The 16,414-nt window shown below is 34.4% G+C and overlaps 1 protein-coding gene and 1 long non-coding RNA gene across 14 annotated transcripts in view; one reads left to right on the plus strand and one right to left on the minus strand.

The window, feature by feature from the left end:
* Window positions 1–16,414, minus strand: part of LOC108393041 (uncharacterized) — a 165,292-nt gene that overhangs the window by 112,875 nt on the left and 36,003 nt on the right. The gene's annotated exons all lie outside the window — the stretch shown is intronic.
* ADGRL2 (adhesion G protein-coupled receptor L2) overlaps window positions 1–16,414 on the plus strand; it is a 261,756-nt gene that overhangs the window by 32,066 nt on the left and 213,276 nt on the right. The window lies entirely within an intron of this gene.

Here is a 16,414-nt window from a genome sequence, read left to right on the forward strand (position 1 = left end):
TGAGCTAGCCTCCCTTCTACTAGGGCCCAAGAATATTATTTACAGAAATAAACCAGTGTATTATATTTAATACATTTTTAGAACATTTGTACATACACTACACCAAATTTTCCTGCTTAAATGTTTCTATGTTGCATGAGTTCATTAAGAAATTCCCCACAGAACTTGTCCCTTAATTCCATTAGGCTCTTCAAGATCCTCCAGTGGCCTCCTAATCTACTCTTTACCAAATGAGAACTCTCACCTTCTTCAAAATCTGATTCAGAAGTTATTTTCCTCAAGAATTTTTTCACAATAAACTTCATTTGAGTTGGCATTTCCTCTAGAAACTTCCTAAGTGAGATTTCAAATGTCTTATCTTTTTTCTTTTGGGTACATCATACATACCATGCTTATATATTCAGTTTAAAACTGCTTTATGCTTTGTGATATACATATATATATATATATATATATATATATATATATATTCCTTATTTCAACTGCTGTTACTTCCTTATTTCATGACATGAATGTGTTTGCTCCTCTATACATCTTGATAATGCTTTGCTTGGGCCTGAAGCAACACAGCCTATGTTTTTGTTTTTTGATTTAATTTCGCCAAACAGTATTCGGCATCATGTATCACCATTGGCTAAGCAAATAATATATTTTTCCCAGTGAAGAGTGGTGATCACTTTGCAGTTTGCTCATTCATCAATTTACCCATTAAAAATTATTTATTGGTCACTTCCTGGGTGCCTGGCACTGTGCTAAGCACTTGGGACACAGTGGCAAAGGAGAGAGATTCAGCCCCTGTAAAGCCTACTGTTCAGACCAGGACAATCAATCATGCACTTAAATCATGGTGCTTTCCAGTATTGTTCCAGGGCTCCTGTTAGCCATAGACACTGGAGGATCACCAGTCCCTGTCTCCCTAGACATCTCTGTTAACACAGTGATGGAACATGTAGATTATAGTAACTGAGAGAAATCCACATATTTTCAAAGGGAAGGGAGGAGTGGATCACGTATTCATTATCTTGACCTCAGAGCAGGTGAAGAGCAGACACAGAGGAAAGGAATGTTACCTGCTGCCAACTATTGTTAAGAGAGTGCAATATGAGATCCACCCCCAGAGCCCTACTTGCATTGCCCTAAGATCTCCAGGTATTCCAGTCATAAGAAATACATCAGACAACTACCTCAAAAATAAATATATTTGTAATTATACTTGTCAGAGAAAAGCTTCAGAGAACTGTATATGCTTCTTTAACTCTATCATTCTTGCTTTCTTAGAGGCTGCCAATATCATTATTAATATTCACTGTTATGTATTGCTTATGTATATTATTTGAATGCCAGAATAAGCTTACAGTTATGCTGTTTTTAATAACAAAGATAATGCTGAAATGGTGATTAAAAATACACTATAAGCTTAGCACCTTCATAAAAATCCCAGAGCCCTTTACAAAAGCAATAAAACAATGAACTAAAATAACAGCTGTGCTAATCAGAAGCTAGTTAAAAAAGATAACACTTAGGAGTTTAGGGTTTTTTGAAGCCCATAAATTAAAAGATGCAAAATTTCATGTACATAAAGGCTAATTTTAGAATTTGCTAATGAAGGATGTTAGAATAGGTGACAACATTCAACTAAAACGGCTTTTAGGTTGAAATGGGGTAAAATGTAATTTATGTATCTCAGGATTTGTATTTTACTTTATTAACCATGATTTTCAATTAGCCAATTTTTTTTACATTAACTTGCAGAAAGCAAAGGTGGATCAGAAGAAGAGCAGCTTATAGTCAAGATTTTTATTTTAAAGAAACTTTTAGTAACTCCTTAATTCCTCTATACCTTCAAGATTTCACAATAACCGTATTATTCATTATGAAGGTCTGAGATATTGTAGAATTTCAGCTATCAGGAACTTGACTATACTCACTCTATTTCACTTAATTCAGCTACAAAATCAAACAAGAGTTTCGGTAAAGTAACACTGCTTGGTGTACTAAATAGTATCTGTGCAGGAGGGAAAGAGCCTTCCTTACACTTTAAGGTCACCACAAATGAGGTTTACAACTACACTGTAAGGAGTCAGATTCCATGTCTAAACTGCTTGGCACCTAAAGAAACTAAAGGAAGTGGGACAGTCATTAATTTTAAGTGTTGCATTACTTTGAGGTGACCGTAATAAAGTCACACAGATGAAGTGGCTTAAACAATAGAAATTTATTTTCTCACAGTTCTGGAGGCTACAAGACCAAGAACAAGGTGTAGGCAGGTTTGGTTTCTTCTGGAATCTCTCTCCTTGGCTAGCAGATACCACTTTCTCACTGTGCTAACAGTGTGTCCTTTCTTCTGTGTATGTGCATTCCTGGTGTCCTTCTTTGAGTCCAAATTTCTTCTTCTTATAAAAACATAATTCATACTTAGATTAAGGGTCACACTGATGGGCTCATTTTAATGTAGTTACCTCTTTAAAGGCCCTATATCCTATCTGAAAAAGGGCTAATATCCAAAATATATGAAGAACTCATAATTCAACACAAAATAATAGTAATAATAATCTGATTTTTAAAAATGGGCAGAGAACTTGAATAGACACTTCCAAAGAAGACATACAGATGGCCAACAGACATACAAAAGATGCTCAACATCATTACTCATCAGGGAAATGTAAATCAAAACCGCAATGACATATCACCTCAACCAGTCAAAATGGCTATTATCAAAAAGATAAAAAATAACAAATGTTAGTGAGGATGTGTAGAAAAGAGAACCTTCATACACTGTTGAGGGGAATGTAAATTGGTGCAGTCACCATGGTAAACAGTTGGAGGTTTCTCAAAAAAACTAGAATTAGAAATACCACAAAACCCTTTAATTCCACTTCTGGGAATTTACCTAAAGAGAACAAAATCACTAATTTGAATAGATATGCACTCCTTGCTTATTGCAGTATTAATTACAATAGCCAATATATGGACGCAACTTGAGTGTCCATTAATAGGTAAATGAATAAAGAACATGTGGTACATACATACAGGAATATTACTGAACCATAAAAATGAATGAAATCTTGCCATTTGTGATAACATGGATGGACCTACAGGTTATTATGCTAAGTGAAGTAAGTCAGACAGAGAAATACAAATACCATATGATTCACTTGTATGTGGAACCTAAAAACTAAAACAAAAAAAACAAAAATGGACTAACATACTCAGAGAACAGACTGGTTTAGGACTTCAACATATGAATTTTGGGGGAATATAATTCAGCTAATCACATGTTTTGTAGTGGGCTGAACAATATTCCCCCAGTAGATATGTCTACTTGAAACCACTGAATGTGACCTCTTTTGGAATAAGGGTCTATACAGATATAATTAAGTATAGATTTCCAGATGAGGTCATCCTGGATTAGGGTAGGCCCTAAGTCCAGTGATTCATGTCCTTCTAAGTAACAGAAAGGAGAAGATACCCAGAGACACAGAAGGGAAGGTGATATGAAGACAGAGCAGAGATTGGAGTGATATGTCTACAAGCCAAGGAATATCAAAGATTGCTGGCAGCTATAGAACCTAGGAAAGAAGCGTGAAAAGGATTTTTTCTGAGAGAAATATTCTCCCTCCCTCTCTCCCTCTTAAAGAAATCAATCCCGTTGACAGCCTGATTTTTTCTCACCTCCAGACTGTGAGAGAATGCAGTTCTGTTGTTTTAAACCACCCATTTTGTGAAAATTTGCTGTGCAACCACAGGAAACTAATGCAGATATTGGCACAGGGAAATAATAAACACAGCTTCCATGGACTGATGACTTCTATGTGTAAAGCATTATACTGGGTATATATTACCCCTTAAATCCTTTAATTGTCCATGGGAAATAGGCACCATTTTACCCATTTTACAGTGAAGAAATGAAGGATAAAAGCCGTATTAATCAAATTTCCTGGGAGGCACAGATAGTAAGTGTCAAAGCCAGGACTCAAACTGGTATCAGTTTGCCTCAATGTGTGGTCATTCCACTATGCTGCACTGGACTGGCAGGTAGGAGTATCTTGGGGCTATGATGAATTACAGACTTAGTGCTGAAAGGGCTCAATTTATTGAGCTTAGACAGTGCCTCATGGGGGCAGCTATAGAGGAGGGCAAGAGGGCAGGTAGAAGAGGTATTTTCCCTTGATATTGTAGGGACTGTCTGCGCCTGCATCATCCTATAACGAAAGCAGAGAAATGAGGCCACCCTTCTCTTCTAACCCTCTTCTATCAGTTGCGGCTCCTATTATTAATTTTCTTCCTCAAGGCTCTACTGAACCCAATCTCATCATCAATGCGTTGTTGGGCAGGAATGTGCTCTTCCTTCACATGGGTCTATATTCAGTTTGCAATCTTGGTTTTCCCTTAGATCTAAATCTCTGTGCCTAGTAACCTCAATCTGATATCTAGTTACTTCTTTACTGTTCTGGACTCTAGATATCATGTGCAGAGTATAAGTGGCCACTGAGGACAAGGAGATGAAGAATAAAGATAGAGATAGCAGCTGGAGTTTTCTGTGAGCATTCTTGCTCCATCCATTTATAAGACTTCCCTCTTCTCTACTTATAGCCCTAGAACAACTCCCTCAATCTCAACCCTTCACCAGGCCTCCAACTGATAACTTTGATCGTGTTGATAGAGCCCAGTTTTTCTAATTTGTTAAGTCTGAACCATGATAGGGAAAATATTTCTGTGGTTCAGATACTTTTATATATTTACAAACACCAACTCACAAAATACATTTATTTTCTGTCTTTTCAAGAGCCTATAGTACTGTTAGCATGATCTGAGTACACAAAGAGAACTTGACTAAACAACTAACAAGATACTAGCCATGGAGCTTCCAGAGTCATCCTGGCAAGTAGATCTTTCCACGTCTGGCCTTTAAAATTAAAACAACATATATCTATTTTTATTTATGGTTGAAAACTCAATGTCCAAATCCCACAACCCAAAATATATTTACCCCATGAAGTATTATTGTTGAAATGATATAACTAAAGATATAACTAAAGTCAAGATTGAATGCTGAGCTAACTGATAAGCAATATACAACCAAGATCTCCCTTACCTGGACTCCTATTTCTCATCAGTTTAAGGATGATAGATTCTCTGAGCTAGCCTTTATGCTTTTATAGTAGTTTCTAGTATTACACTCAGCAATCGAAGAAGCTTTTCCTTCTCAATCTGATTCTCTATCAGTAGGGACAACCTAACACAAGGCAGGTCATTGCAAAAGCAGAGAGGAACATGAAACCTTTCCACAAATTTCTAGATGGAATTCCACAAGTTTTAGAACCTATAGCTGAAACTGAGAGATTATACTCATGGTATTCACTGTCAGGAACTTACAGAAAAAGTCAACAGTTGATAGACTAGGCACAAAGGGGTTAACATGGCAGCCAGGGTCATTGCTGAAGAGATCCCACCATGCATTGTTGGGTATTCTTCCTGTTACTCATCTGGCTGTTTGGCCTTTCCCATTCTATATGGTGAGCCTCAGCTGTGGTGTGATTTTTCCACCCCTGTTCTCCTGCTGCAGTCCGGTGTTCTAACACCTGTGTTTCCAACCTCATTTTGTTTGTATTCTCTTGGCCTCACCTTTTGTCCAGGACTATATGCTTTCTTACCCGGGGCCTTTAATCTAGTGACTAAATTAGTATTTCTCTAGATTCTGTCTTCACAACAGTTAACCTGGTTAAAAGGCTGTAGGCGGCAGAACTTGGGTTACTTCTACGGTCACTCATTCTACTCAGCGCTTCTCTATACTTGCTGCCCCAGAAACCAGTGGCCTAGTACCCTCCTGATAAAGCTGTTGTTATGCTTCTGCAATAACAAGGCCAAGAGAAAGAGCTTTACAAAAAGCCTTTTTCTGCTGGCTACTGTAGACAAGGCAATCTATTCAGCAGGAACCAATCCAGCAAAGCAAGCCTGGCAGGCAGAAAACAAAACAAAACAAAACCACAACCCCACACAAGAGTTGAATTAATTAACTCAGTTATCCTAGAGGAACCTTTGTTGTTGAGAGTGGAGTCTCTTCAGTCAAACTGCAGGGTTCCACCCCCACCGCCTGCTGTGTGGCCTTAGGCAAATTATTTAAATGATTGGTGCCTCAGTTTCCCTACCTATGCAAAAGGAATAGGTGTGTTGGGAGGCTAAAAGTGAAATCAATCATGTAAGCATCTAAGAAATGGGTCTATCAACCCATTTCCTCTACCTTTCACACAAACCATTGGCTCATTCAAGAAAGTGCCCTGTGCTGGAGCATGAACTTGGAACATGAGCCAGTATAAGGTCTTACTAAATGTTTACATTAGTACATAATATAAATTAGTCTCTTTTCTTCCCAGCCCTGACCTATTGGAGGCAGAGAAAAGTAGAAAATGAGTCTAACCTATTAATAGCAATTAATAAATGTCGATTGATAAATAAAACAGGTAAACAGAGCAAGAGATGCCCACCTCAGCAGAGGCCCTACAATTGTAAATGAATTTAGAATCCTACCCAGGCTGCCAAGTAAATTTTCACAATGCTACAATGTCTCTTAGCAGAGAACCTCTTGGGATGAAGTTACTTTAAAGAAAAAAGTGTAGTTCATGTGTTTTTTTCCCAAATAATGCTCTGACAAATTCCTATTTTTCTGCTTCTATCCATTAAACCAGAGTTTGTTAAATGCCTACTGAACACCTTGTACTATTGACTGCATATCCACTTTAAAAGGTTTATTTGAATCAGAACAAAGCACAGTGAGTTTCTGGTATCCTTGAATATGATTTTTATTCTATTTAGTAGCCATGTCTGAACTGCATCTTATTTCTGAGCTTTGAGTCATAGCCAGTCACACAAAATAGCTCAAACCAGTATTTTACTTTTCATTATTTTTGTAGAAGTCAAGCTCTTTGGGTTGGCAGTAATTCTTTTACAGCTTCAATGTCTTTTAGCCTAAACAATTGTACTGAATAATCCTAACAGAGTTGAGACAAGCACATAGTTATTCAGACACAGATACAGGGCCCAGACACACAGAGCAACATGACTCAGAAGTTTTGCGCCTCCATAGTATTTACTGTTTGTACTGTACAGACTTGCCCCTTGGAGCTGCAGCCAACATTCACATTCAGTATTTGAAAGTTAAGCCATTTGGTGGGCTCTCTCCTCTCTATCCCCTCCCTAGATGAACTGTCCGGGGAATCAGCTGCAATGAACAGAAGCAGAGAGCTTTGAGAGAAGACAAGCATGTAATATAGTACAAGGGATGAAAGAAGTTCAGGTCTCAAACAGAGTAATGGAGAAAGAGGGCCAAACCCTGCAAGCTGAGGGAGGAAAAGCAGAGTGACAGATTATAGAACAGAACAGAGAAAGACATACTTAAAAGTTCTTATTACCACAGAAAGGATTCATATGGAAAAAAGTATATAAACTGCAGTGTTATGTTTTCAGTACTCTGAATGGTCTTACGCCCTCTTTGTGTATTATAAACCAGAGACTGATCCCAGGTAAAGATGAGACAAGGGAATTCTGAGAAAAGGGACAGGTTATAAAATAAGGGTAAAGAAAATTAGAGTGAAATGAAGTCGAAGAGTGAGGCCAAAATAGATGTAAGAAATGAAAAAAAGGAACCAGTGATAAAGAAAGGTGTACCACAAGGTAAAGAAGAACATACGAAAATAATTTTATGCTTTCTCTTGAGTTTAGCGTTGTCTTCCTTTTAAAAAACAGAGCTTTTGGGCAATATATTTTAGCATTTTGAGTGCTAATCACTGAGATACTTAAACTTAGTTTCAAGATCTATATGCTGAGATCAACTATTATATAGTAATGATCATACTCAGAACATAATACTTAGGTGTATTCAATTCAATTTCATCAAGTATTACCTTTACTTCTTACAAGACTTGGAATCTTTTGCACTTAAAATTTAAAGGTACATCTGAATTTTACACATACCTATCCATTTTTTCTCTAAAAGCTAATGTTAATGTCCCTGAATTCCCCTTAGAGCTATTTTTTCTAGGTAAGACAAATCAACTGAAGACAACTTTTAAATATGTCTAACCAAGAAGACTACAGTATTCAATTAAGTTAATGTTATCATATGGTGATTATTTGAATATCCTTGGTGTCAGAGCCGTGACTCAGAATTGTAAAATTCATTCACTTTGAAATCAAAGTATACATGCTTTTCTCCTACTGTAATATAATATATATATTAGAATTTTATCAAAAAATTGAACGCAAAAAAGTGCAAACTTTGCCAAGGATTTTGATAAAAAATTCAACTTGTTTTCAAATGTCTTATTGTCTATGAAATATATGAAATATAAGCTAACCACGAATGTGGCATGTATCTTATTATTTGTATGACAAAAGACTGAAGTTTTACTGTGTGAGTTTACATTAGCACGTACATTTTTAAAAGGCAGAAATATGTACTTAATGGAAAAACTGGGCTATGATTTGGAAAACTTATGTTCTAGCCTCAGTCCTGCCTTTCTCTACTAACTGTGCTATTTGTTTAACTTTTATGTCTTTTAAACCAGGAGTATGTTTCCTGCCTAGTTCATTGAGCATAAAAGGTACTTTTAAACCAGATATGTAAAAACATATGACACATAATTTAGTTAAGCGTAGTTTCCGTAGGAGTCATAAATAACCTTACTCTTTAAATGTTTGTTATCCAATACAATCTATCTCTCCTTTCTTCATATTGCCAAATTCTTGGACTTCTACTAGTGGAAAAAGCAGGAAAGGGGAAAAGGGAGATTAAAATATTTTACTTCTCAAATCTACCCCTTTATTATCATACTTTAAACTACTCTGGTTGAAGATTTTAAGGAAGAGGGCATTGAATTCAACAATTAAAATAAAATGTTTGGTGTCTTATGTGTATCTTTTGAATTTGAATGGCCTTATCTGAAGAGTTAAGAATGGAAGCAAAAAATACAACAAAAAATAATTTATTCCATAAATGAATGCTCCAGAAAGGGGATATCATATTGTTAGGATCATTATTATGATTCCAGGCCCCAGTGTAGTAGGGAATCAGGGAAATTTATGATAGGAGTATATAAATAAATGAATGAATGTCTCTATTTTATAAGAAAAAAATAATTTATCTTTTTCTTATACCTAATTGTTTGCCATAGAGTCATTTTTACTGTAGCTTTTTCTCTGTCTCTAAGTAATTGCTTTTCCCAGAATTTCTGAATTGTGATTGTTGCCATTTTTTTCAAATGTAAGGCCTAGGCCATTTCTTGTTGAATTCAGGAGTAACGCTTATCTCTTCTACTTAATCTAGAAGTGAGATTTCCAGAAGCATCTTAAAGATAGAGGTACAGAGTTTAGAGAACATTTTAAAAATAAATAAAAGGCACTGTCCTCACAGAGAGTGATGTAAGAGGTGAGGAAGTTAAGAGACAAAACTGAACAAATGAGTTTGGGGAGAAAGCTAGCCTTTTACAGAGTAAAAAGAAACAGAAAGGTTGAAGTACTTTTGGCCGGCCTAATGAAGGCTTTTGAAATTGAAGGTCCTCAGAGGAAACCTGGAATTAGAACAAGCTAAAGAAGTAAAGAATGTAGGGAATGAATGAAGAGGGCTTGTTTGTCTAGAGTTGGTGCTTTAATAGGAAAAACGCAGCTCAGCAGCAAGGGCTACAGCTGACAAATTGGCATGTATAAGAATGGGGACAGAAAAGCACAGTGCTAATGACAGAGATATATTTTTTTTAACAGAGTACATGAACTAATCCAAAGGAGTTACTTAAAATTACAGTTTGCTTTTTTCCCCTCTCTCTCTCTTTCTCCGAATTATTTAAAAAGAAGAGGGAGAGGAAAAAGAAAGGTGTAATTTATAGGATGTACCTTAGGAACTATTATTAGAAGAATAAAAAGAGTACTGGCAAATGTAAGTGCATTAGAAATGCAGTAATTAAAAGGTTCTACAAGGAAAAAAAAAAAGAAAATCAGAGCTAACAGTCTTCTGTTCACCTACTGTGACTTATAACTCACATTTCACTTTTTTCTCTTAGTACAAGTTCCCTATTACCATGTATAATAACACATGCAATTTTTTGTTGTTGTAACCCCTTATACATAGTAATAAATGGATCTTAAATTTTTTTGTATGTGCCTCTAGTTCATCAGTTTTAATTCTAGACAGAATTTCCCTGTGCTTTGAAGAGCAACCAGCATAGCTACTGTTAGCTCCTGTCTATTTTGGTGATATAGCAGTTATCAATAAGTGATAAGGAGAAACAATGAAATGCATTGCAACATTGAAGGAAAGAAAGGGAAAAGAATAGATGTAACTGATGATGAAGTGTGTTTATTCTGGGAAAACTGAGATGGTTTGTAAATGTTTCAAAGTGGGAAGTTAAAGGTACATCTAGGAAATAAGTGAGAATAAGATAAATGCAAGGAGTGTGATTAATCAGTTCTTCAGGAAATTAACCTAAATTCCTGATGGATATTTAAGCAGTCTGTGGACACATGAAAGCACTTGTGTTTCTAAATGTTAAATTAAGATATGCTCAAAATTTCATGAGAAATCAATATCCATTAAAATACTGAGCATGTTTGGCAATGTTCTAAGCCCTATTTACATTATCGCGTTTATAATACCTCTGAATTGCTTAAGTAGGACATAATGTAATCTCCATTTTACAAATGAAAAACTGATGGATAGAGATGTGAAGCAGCTTGCCCACAGTCGCACAGGTAGTTAAGTGGCAAAAGATTTCAAATACAGGTTGAGTGAGTCTGGTTTCAAACCCACATTGACCCCTGAGACAGGCACTGGTTACCATTATACCCTCTGTGTCTAGGAGAACCGTAGATAAAATGTTACTGTTATAAGTGAAATTTTTACAAAGACATGGGCAACAGTACCTAAGTCCTTTATTGGGGTGGCACATTAGGGTTGAAGATGGTCTCTTCTGGGCTTATTGCCCTGCACCAGATGCTGCTCAAAGATAATGTCTCAAAGTGCCTAACTTATTACGAGGGAGTGTCTGAGACACTGGTGAAAATAGAGCAGAAGAGAAAAAGAAATAGAACAACCAGATCTCCCTCTTCAGGTTCTTTCTTCTGTTGTGTATACTTTCTAAAATGTCCTTGGTGCCAGCTCAAATCAAACCACATGAAATTGTGTTTGAAAATCATAAATCATTTTTGTGTGGTACTTGTGAGATGATAATGCTTTGTGATTTCTTTTTTCGTTATCCCCAATAGCCCTTGCACCTCATTTGTTCCAAGAACAGTATAAGAAATAATTTGGGAACAAACCAAAGTACTCCAGTAATTTAACCATTTGGCATTGAGTTGATAACAGAAGAAGACAAAGATGGGTGACTGCAAGTCACCCTATAAATTTGTAGGGGAAACATCTCAGAGACAATAAATATGAAAGCCTTTGTCTTAATAATTAAAAGCATCATTCCTTGGTAATCCTTGGCTATTGGAGAAGGAAAGACATAATGTGAGGCTAAGAAGAAAAGGCTTCATAATATTAATGAATATTAATGATAAAAATAGTGGAGTTTTTTAGCAGTGTGAAGTTGACAAAAAGCATAAGCAGATATAATCTCTCTTGATCTATCTTTCTGAGAAGCAGATAGCTGTGTATCCTTAAGAAAAGTGACTCATTCTTTCTCAAGCATTAGCTTCCTCAATTGTAAGATGGGAAAAACAATGATTCTCCTTGGCAAGTTACTTAACCTCTCTGCTCCTCAGTTTCCTCTTGTAAGATGAGAGAAACAATAGAGTGAGGCTGAAGCATAATTTTGCTGATAAACCGTTTTTCACCTACAGAAATGACAATTTCATAAGGTTCAAGATACTACAGCGCTATTGTGAAGATTAAATGAATACATTTAAAACAGAGCCCAGCTCCTGTACACACTTAGTGTTAATTGTATGAATATGTCAGTTCATCCTTATGATTTTCCTGACAGATAATAGGGTTCCACCTTTGATTATACAGTTATGTGGAAAAAATGTAAATAATACTAATGGATTTATAAGGGAAAAAATGTAGTTTTACTACAAATACAACTGCAGTATAACCTTTGCCCTGTGATTTCTAGATTCTGTGTTTATTTATTGTATTAGCCAGCTAACAAGGTCTCCTGGCTGCTTCTTCCTCCTATTCAAACTTGCCTTCCACAGGGTAGTTAACTAATTTTGCGGCTGAGGTTTTAATAGATACTCATGCAACTTAGGTTATACTGTAAAATGTCTTCAGACCAAAAGAATGAATATTCCTTTACCCAACAGTTCAGAGAAGAATACAAAAGCATGTCAATATGTCAGAGGAAATGTTTAATGGATTCATGTACTGTTTGGTTAAAAAGAAATAAAGTAAAATAACTTATTATGTAATACTGTAATGCACAGTAATAAATAAAATCAAAGTTCAAAGTTACTTGTATTTGCTGATTGTTCTGTGGAAAGTTTTTCATTTGGATTTTGATTTCTAAAATACCAACTGTAAACTCCTTGCCCATAGACACTGTGGCTTTGCAAATTTATGTGTATAATATGTACACTAAATTGGTAGACATTAAAAAGGAATAATTTATTAAAATTGAAAATATAGGATGCTAAATATTATGTAAGCAAAACTGAGTAAAAGAAACAAAATTTTAGAACTATTTAATCTGTATTTTATAAAATGCCTTTGAGAATGAGCTAGAAAAATTATATGCACATTGTATAAAGTATTCTCTACCATGAATAAATGTACTATATAAAAGTCAAGTCATTTATTAGAGTTAATAAAACTTATTACTGGATTGTTTTTTCCAATAATTTAAATAGTATAATAGTCATTTTGGTTAATTTTCTCTTCAAGACTGTGTAGGGTAATTCAATTTGTACTTTAAATAGTATTTATTTGAGAAATAATATAGACTGTACCAGGATTTTTCCATAAATGATGTTTTTGAACATATGCAAAATCTAAGTGATTATGATGTACTCATATTTTGTGAACTCTATCAAAAAATATAGATCAAAAGAGAAGCATACTGTAACTATTTCTCCCATCCTACTTTTCTCTCAAATGTAATCATTTGAGAGGATTACTGTAATTTTTGAAAGGATTAAAAGGAACAGAGCAGTAATCTTTGTGAAAAGGAATTTTAATAATTGAACATATTTAACAAATTGTTGTTTGAAAAAATAATTTTTCCTTTAATAATATATATGTGTATGCCATGAGAAATTATGTGTCAACACACATGAGACTGGTAGTTTTTTTTTGCTGAGCTTTGTTTTAGTTCTAGGATCCTGTTTCTAAATGGTGACTTTAGACACAAACTAAACTCATCTTCATTTTGCCAAAAAGAAGAATGGACATAAGAAAGTAGGAATGATTTGCCCAAAGTTACATAACAAGAAACGGAAGAGTTCAAGTCAGGACTCCAAATTCCTTTTCCAATTTTTTTTCCTTTACATATGGATGCTACTGACTTGTTTACCAGTATATCTCAAAACCTAACCACTTTCACATTCTTTTCTTTCCCTTTAACTGATAGTATCAATTCTTTCAACTTGGAATGGTATCAATGTAGTAGATAAAATGTCTATTGAGTGAAGGAATAAAATACCAATTTTTGTTTGAGAATAGTAGAAAACTTTTGGACTATATCCAAATTTAAACTATTAAAATAGAGTTACCATTTGTAGTAGTTAGAAATCTGGAAAGTGACTAATGAACAATAGGAAGATTTATAGATTTTATCTCAGTCACTTCAATTTTCCATTCATTTTTGTTCATGGACACATGAACCCTATCAGCACACTATCTGAGGTAGAATTCAGCTACTGTGAAAATATTTTTAAATAAACATAGCTTTTAAAAATTATGAAGATATTGTAACTCATGTAGAAAACCAAAGCAATGTAATAATGTTTCTTTTTAAATAAAAAATCCACTCAAACTACTCGCCCAACAAATCCTTTCTTTTACTTCTACCTTCCCTGGTTTACCATTTTGATTGATATCTTTCCAGTCTTTACAAAATGTTTTAGATACCATCAAATATGAGAATAATATATTTGTCATCCTCAGAAAAAGAATCTCACCTCACTGTGCAAATGATAAACTAATGACCAAGAAAACAAAAACAAAAACTAAACCACCTAAGGGAGCTCACCCACAATTATCCACATTTGTTCATTCACTATTCTATCACTTTTATTATTCCTCTTGTCACTTATTATAACCTGGCTTACTATATATTGCCCATTTATTGTCTTTTCTTCTTACTATAAAGTATGCTCCATGAGAACAGGAACTTCGATAGATTTTTATTTTCTTAAACAGTGCCTGATACATATACATGTTTCATAAACATATATTGGATGAACAAATAAATTAGAATTGGTCAGGGAATATCATTTTATGGCAAACTAAATAAAACTATGTTTGTTGAAAAGACTTCTAAAATCTTTGTAGTGAGCATGGTAATATTTTGATTGTGATTTAGTTTCACACTCTTTTTCCAAGTCATGATTCTGAATATCATTTCTTATTATATCACATAATATATAAGCCATGGAAGTTACAGTAAAATCCATACTGACTTTATGACTGACCGCTGTTTTACATAAATCTTCAATTTGGGTGTGATTTTTTTTAATTGGCCTGTTTCCCTGAAAAGTAAGTAAAATATATTGATTAATTGAGAACTGCAGTTAATTTGGTTTTTACCAAAATTTATTATACTCGCACTGAGCAAGAACTCAATAAATATTTTTCAAATATGTGAGGTCTAGTTAAAGTAGACATATTATTTTTTTTGTTTCTTTAATAAAAGGAGAAATTTTCAATTAAATGTGTAGTATACAATAGCATTTGAATCCACACAGCTGAAAAGGAAGCATTTAAAAATATTTCAAGTTCTTCTCATTCTCATATATATTAATATGTGTACATATACATGGAGAGATAGATACATTTTTCATACATACATTTCCATTGTTTCAGATCCTGAGAAAATGATGCACCCAAAACAATAGGGACACCTACATACCAGATCTTGATTTATAAATACCATTCTTGACGAAAAGAAGCTAGGACTCCTTGGAGAAATACCTGACTGTAGACCTGGGACATGAAAAATACAAAATGAGGCTAGAATTTCTTATTGTGCCAAAAGCACAGAAGTACTCAAAAACAATGCCAGGGACACGGCAGAGAAGGAAATCAAATTAAAGGGGGTCACACTGGCCATATCTGAAACTATTTAAAGATCAAAGTAAGTAATAGTAATAAATTAGAATACATTGGATAAAATGGATATCCACAAGTCCAGATTGATATAAATAAATAAATAAGCTGAAAGTTCATATACTTCCTCAGAATATAAAAAGGGAAAAAAAGAGCATTTTATAGTGATCCCCTCCATCATGAGATTGATATTAACATCACAAGGAGTGTGCCAACCTACAGGAGGCTATGAGATGAACACAGCATCACTTTTCCAGTTTTCCTGCCAAAGACAGATAACCAGAATCTAATAATGAGAAAACAGAAGACAAACCTAAAACAAGGAACATCTTATAAAATAGCTAACTTCTAATCTTCAAGAATGTCAAATCCATGAAAATAATGTGAATACTGAGGACATTTTCCAGACCAAAAGAGACTGAAGAGGCACCATAATTAAAGGCAATGCTTGATTCCAGGCTGGATACTTTGGCTATAAAGGACATTATTGAGACAAGTAGGAAAATTAGATTGGGCTCTGTCTGAGGATTATATAGTAGTAATATATCAATTTTTTCATTCTGGTGGTTGTATTTCAGTTATAAAGAAAAATGTCCTTGTTGGTAGAAAAAATATCTTAATGTATTCTGGAGTAATAAGTCATCATGTTGGAAAATTACTCTCAAATAATTCAGAAAAAAAAATGTTATTTGCACCATGGTTGCAGCATTTTGGGGATGTGAAACTGTTTCAAAATAAGAAAATAATTTTAAAAAATTCAATTCAACATCTTTCATGAAATTCTGTCTTAGTTCTGAGATAGTTTTTGGGTTAACTTATAGAAAAGTCTCTTATAGTTAATGAATTTTTGTAAAACAATCTGATTTATAGAATACACCTGGGTCACTCCCCACCTCCTTTAAAAATAAAATGGAATGATAATGAAAAAGAGCAATTATGCTTTGTGGGAGTTTCAATGAAAACAATTAAGAACTCTCAAACATTTGGTGATGGTTGTGTGGTGGTTTTCTGTTTTGTTTTATATTACAGGCCTTTTTATATACTTTTGTAGGAAGGAGCCAAATATTTATCTATAATAGATATTAAAGTATCAATGAACATTATCTAAACAGAAAATTATGATACTTTCCTAGGGCAGAAAATTTGGTAGAAATAATA

The sequence above is a fragment of the Manis javanica genome, chromosome 4 (genome assembly GCF_040802235.1).
Source record: "Manis javanica isolate MJ-LG chromosome 4, MJ_LKY, whole genome shotgun sequence".
NCBI lineage: Eukaryota > Metazoa > Chordata > Mammalia > Pholidota > Manidae > Manis > Manis javanica.